General features: G+C 37.4%; 1 protein-coding gene and 1 long non-coding RNA gene across 2 annotated transcripts in view; one reads left to right on the top strand and one right to left on the bottom strand.

The window, feature by feature from the left end:
* The window catches only part of pcdh1b (protocadherin 1b), a 305,780-nt gene that overhangs the window by 236,113 nt on the left and 63,612 nt on the right, over positions 1–6,055 (bottom strand).
* Positions 1,389–4,148, top strand: LOC147834007 (uncharacterized). Its single transcript, XR_015507826.1, has 3 exons — positions 1,389–2,563; positions 2,625–2,902; positions 3,044–4,148. It is a non-coding gene; the product is annotated as an uncharacterized LOC147834007 (long non-coding RNA).

Here is a 6,055-nt window from a genome sequence, read left to right as displayed (position 1 = left end):
TTCTCACAGAAATCAGTAAAATTTGATTAAGGAAAAATCATGGTTTGGGGTTACATTCAGTATAGGGGCATGCAAGAGACATCTTCAAAGTAGATGGCAACATCAACAGCCAGAGGTATCAAGACATTTGTGCTGCCCATTACATTACAAACCACAGGAGAGGGCAAATTCTTCAGCAGGATAGTGCTTCTTTTTATACTTCAGCATCCACATCAAAGTTGCTGAAAGCAAAGAAGGTCAAGGTGTTCCAGGATTGGCCAGCCCAGTCTCCAAATATGAACATTATTGAGCATGTCTGGGGTAAAATGAAAGAGGAAGCATTGAAGATGAATTCAAAGAATCTTGATGAACTCTGGGAGTCCTGCAAGAAAGCTTTCTTTGCCATTCCAGATGACTTTATTAATAAATTATTTAAGTCATTGCAGAGATGTATGGATGCAGTCGTTCAAGCTCATGGGAGTCAAACACAATATTCATTCTTTTTCCACTGCAGCATGGCTTTATATACTAAACTGTATATTATTTATGTTAAGTTACAATACTTTTGTCTAAGTAAAGTCAGACCTTACTGTCCTAATTAAATAATTAAAAATTAATGCATGATCATATTTTAATTTGGTAAATAAGTGTTATCTAAGACGTTTGCCTCATTTAAGATGCTTCTAATGTAGTTCCTAAAACTTGGATAAAATTAAAACATTTATCCCAAATTACTGTTGTTTTACTTAAATACAGATTGACAGATCAATAAAAAGGCAGATAGACGCATGTTGCTTTGCTTCTACTAATGCAGTTCACCACCAAATAGTGAGGACATTTGTAAAATACACATCTGTGATAGACAGGAAGAGAAAAGTGCTAATTGTATTTCTAGTGGGAACAAGAACAGACACACATCTTTATAAAACTCGATGACTTCTTTCCCTAAATAGGCAAACACTCACCAAAACAATATCGGCACTGCTAACAGCATCTCATCATGAGTACTTCCCACAAACGGATGCCCTGCCTGCTGATTGCTTTCGTCTTTAACTGTGTCTGCCTTTGTCCTAAAGTCCATCCTTCAGTCGCGTCAGACAGCTCGCGTTTCCATTCAGTCACCTCTTTCTCAGTCTTACACACAAAGCAAAGCAGTTGTCGAGGAGTTTCCCTCCCCAAATCTTCCCATTCCGCTCCCATTGTCACCATGCAGTGCGAGTGTGTGTGTGTGTTTTAGTGTGATCGACAGAGGTTTACGGCTAAATGAGGGGTGTGAAAAAGACAAAGACGAAGAGGAGAGTGGGAGGCTGACAGAGCAGCACCACAAAAGCACTTAACAACTTCACACACACACACACATACACACACTCCCTCTCTCTCTCTTTCTCTCTCTCTCTCTCTTTCTCTTTAAGTGGTGACAGACTGGCAGCTCCTCTCCATGAAGTTAAATGTCAGATGCAGTACTCGGCTTCTTCACTCCTCTCTTTTCACCATGTCTTGACAGGTGCCACTGCCGCGGTTTTATGTTTTGCAAAAAATGAGCCCAAACTCAGCCACTCGCCGACTCACTTACAGCTTCCTTTTCTGACCCCTGTCCACTCCGTCTCCACTTTATCGCATCATTTGCTCCATCCCAGTTTCCCCTCGCTGGATTTTCCTCCTCGTGTGAGGATATTTCTGGTTTAAGCACTTTTCTGTCAGGCCTGCGGGGCAATCGCACAATTGTTACCCAAGTTTTTAACTTCCTGACACAGCAGATATCCAGCGCGCACTATGCCGACACGTCAGCAAGATCAGTTAAAAAGAAATTCTTAATAATGTTCCCAGAGAGTTCGGCGAAAGCATATCACAAGTCAACAATCCATAAAAAAAAATCTGATTAGGAATCTCTTTTGTGCCTTTTTTGCAGAATTTTACATCATCATCTGCAAAGGGGACATAGTTTATTTATTTATTTATTTATTTATTTATTTATTTATTTATTTTCAACCAGAGATCATTGCTATACTACAACACATTTGTCATCAAGCATTCTCATCATCTTGTGGCTTGACAATGAGCAAGAATTGCACTCAGAGGTTACAATCTGCTTGTTAAGTGGTGACGTGTTTGTGACGTATGTATACTGTTTCCGGGTCCAAGCCGCCACTCATTTGAGTGGAGAAATCATTTGTTTATGATCACGTTTTATTCCTATCACACATTAAAGTTAATTTTATATAAAATCAGTGTACACAACAATCTCTGGGCTTGCTGCATAACAAATACCAAAATTTTAACAATTTATAAAAAATGAATCACTTTCTGGCCATCGGATATTAGGCATGGACATATATACTGCGATCGTGATTTTCGAAAGCCTTAAATCGCTTTGTAAACGTTTATTATAACCATTTCATGAGTCTCCCCATTCAGTTGAATAAAGCGCTTGGACCCGGAAGCCGCTTCGCATGACGTCACACTTAACAAGCGGATATACAATCACCGGCCACTTTATTATGTACACCTGTCCAACTAGTCGTTAACGCAAATTTCTAATCAACTAATGCAACTCAATGCATTTAGGCATGTAGACATGGGCTGCGTCCGAAACCGCATACTTCCATATTATGTAGTACACTAAAATCAGTATGCGAGCTGAGTAGTATGTCCGAATTCATAGAATTCGAAAATCAGTTTGCGAGAAGTACCCGGATGACTTACTACTTCCGGCGAGATTCTATAGTGCGCATCCCATGCATGCTGTGCTATTCCATGATGCCCCGCGAGCGAATTCATGAATGGGAGTAAAGCGATGCAATTGACGCAGGTAGGTCACGTGACCATGACAAAATGGCGGATGTAGTATGTCCGAATTCCATTCATACTTTTCACATTCATACTGTATATAACAGGGATAGGCAAACTTGATCCTCGAGGGCCGGTGTACCTGTAGAGTTTTGTTCCAACACAAGTCAAACACACCTGAACATGCTAATCAGTGTCTTTAAGATCACAAGAAATCTATAAGCAGGTGTGTTTGATTAGGGTTGGAGCTAAACTGTGCAGGACACCGGCCCTCCAGAACCGAGTTTGCCCACCCCTGGTATAGAACGTACTTTTCTAACGCCCGAGTAGTATGTTTACATTCAAAAGCAGTACCTACTGAGAAGTAGGCGGTTTCGGACGCAGCCATGGTCAAGACGATCTGCTGCAGATCAAACCGAGCATCAGAATGGGGAAGAAAGAAGATTTAAGTGACTTTGAACGTGGCTCGGTTGTTGACGCAAGATTCGCTGGTCTGAGTATTTCAGAAACTGCGGATCTACTGGGATTTTCGCACACAGTATAATTATTCAATTTTTCATGATACAAATCAACACTAATGAATCTATTCTGCATTAGGTAGAAAACAAAACATTTATCTCGACATAAGAGCAAAAAGATATAAAGTGAGTCATCTTGTCATTCTGTTCTTACGAAGGCAAGAGGAAGTGAGAATAATATTGTTAAGAATACTAGTCCTCTGACAGAGGCTGACAGGTCTCTACTTCTGAGAGGAAAAACTCAAAGACTGCGCCAGCAATAGAACAACAATTGATGTAAGTGGACGCCAATTGCGACTGTTTACCAAACTCTATTCTTTCATCCTTCTCTATCATTGTTTCTTCATGCTGAGTCTACAGCATCATTAAGCTACAGTTCAAACCAAACAAGGTATGTGAGATTTTTGATGTTCATGTACTGAGCTGTCTCACTAACATTTAGGTGAGAAACAGTAATATTATGATGACAAAAAATGAGAAAATATTATCCCTTTAAACTGCTCTTTTTTTAATTTCAGTAACTTTATATTGTTACAAAACTGTAGTATTAGGCCCTATTTACAGATGTGCGACCTGTAAGACCAATGTAAGATGTGTTGTCATCAATCCAAATGTTAAATATCAATGTAAACAGTGTAAAAAGTCTTTGACTGGTCCATTTTAAACACTTTCTGAGTCAAAAACTGATTGAATTTATTTTGCAGTGAGGGCAATCATATGGTTGAATGCATTAAAAAGAGCCACAAAATATCTACTATGTGTTATCCCATGCGTTCCTTATATAGAAAGTAAAAACAAGGTATTTGTGCTTTGCTGGGTTGTACCAAAACACACAGATTATGACTGAAATCATAGTTGCCATCCACCTCATTTCATATGCTTGTATTTCTGCTCATTGCAAGCTGCATAACATGAATTGATGCATTCAATAGGACTCATAGGCATCTCACTGAAATGTGATGCAGTTCATAACAAAATAAACAAGCCTAAGCTCATTGGAAATAAGTGCCTCAGCCTACATTTTTGCATAATATCAGCTGGGTATACATTGGTTGCTCATATCAAATGACTAATCCACTAGTGAGCACTGTCTACATTTTTGCGAATCCGAAATATGTTTCTTGGGCTACTTTTTTGTTATACATTTCAGTTACATGTCCTTATCAGATCACCTAAGCCATTTCCTAAGCCCAACCAGTAGTTTTTAAAAGCAAGTGTAAATAAAAAACACACAGTAAAGGCTATTCTTTACTTTGATATTTTTTACATTGATTTTATCTTTTATGTGGAACCGTGCTTTACCGGACTCGAACCCAAGATCTCTGCATAAGAAGTACAACAGAGTAACAATTGATAAATGGCCGAAATTTGTCCATATGGAGATAGATAAGTATAGGTGAGCCAAATGTATTTAATTAATAACATATACGAGATTGTGTTTATCGTGGTGTTTATTTGGAGTTGTGCAAAGAACTGCACAAAAACAATCCTTTATTTGTTTATAATATATGTCATTAGCAGTGTTGGGCAAAAATGCATTATTAGTAATGCATTACTGTATAGGCAATACTTTTGACAGTAACTAATACTGTAACGCATTACTTTTTAAATAAAGTAATTTCGTTATCATTGTAATATTATGCATTTGTCCGTTACTTGGTAATTTAATTAATTTTGGCTGCATTCTAGCCTACATCTTCCTGTTTATAGCAGCGACAGATTGTGGGAAAAGAAGACGCATTGTGTACGAGGCGCCAGACTGGACAAAAGTTAAGCAAAAGCAGAGACCAAATGCAGGTGAGGTACACCAAATGTGCTTGCGAGAGAGACTGTATGCGCGTGAGTGAGACTAGTAAAATAACAATTTTTAATTACAATTACTGATACTACTATGTTTGTTGTTTTAAATAAATAACCACACATTTGTTTTCTGTATAACTACATTGATTAGTTTAGTAGACACAGTGACACATTTCTGTTATATTTCAGAACACGTTATTTAAAATGTATAGTGTGGCATTGCAATGCTGTGATTTATTTGTTTATAGTTAAACATGTTTTTATAGCTGTTATATACACTGCTGTTATATACACAGCAGCTGTTATGTTTTTTTGTTTTGTTTGAAATGCATAAAATCTATGATTGTCTTTATTATTATTATTTTTTTTTTTTGGTGCTAGGTTTCACCAAATTGATTCAGATAATTCAGATTACTTTCATTTATTTAATATGTTTGTTGTATATTGTAGCCATCATACTCAAGTTGTGAAAGAATATGTTTAAGGATTAAATACAAACTGTAATGATGCTGAAGCAACTTTAGCTTTTGCTTTTTTTTTTTCTTACTAAATTATTCAGCTGGTTTATCACCTTGATGTTTTTATTTTTATTTTTGTGCACTGCAGTACTGAAGTGACTATTAACTTAGACTAATTACAACTTCTCAGTAACTAGCACAACACTGGTCAGTGTGAAAAGGAACAAAAGTTGGTGTCATACTTCCCTACAATGTTCATTCTCAGCACTTTAAACATATGCTGAAGTACATTTGTGTGGTTTCATTAAAATGAAGGACATAGCACATACAGTATTTCCAATAAGACTGTGTTGAATACATGAAAACCTGGTGAAATCCAAAAACAATTGCTCTCAAGAAACACAAAACTGAATGCACGGTAATACCAGGTAATAATGGTAATCTGCCTCAGCTGACCATTCGTGATTGGATCCCCTAAAAATGCATTTCCCAACTGGAAACATGGCACACTTT

Source organism: Danio rerio, chromosome 14 (genome assembly GCF_052040795.2).
Source record: "Danio rerio strain M-AB ecotype USA chromosome 14, GRCz13ab, whole genome shotgun sequence".
NCBI lineage: Eukaryota > Metazoa > Chordata > Actinopteri > Cypriniformes > Danionidae > Danio > Danio rerio.
The sequence above is the reverse complement of the archived record's forward strand: the minus strand, read 5'-3'. Positions and strand labels throughout refer to the sequence as shown.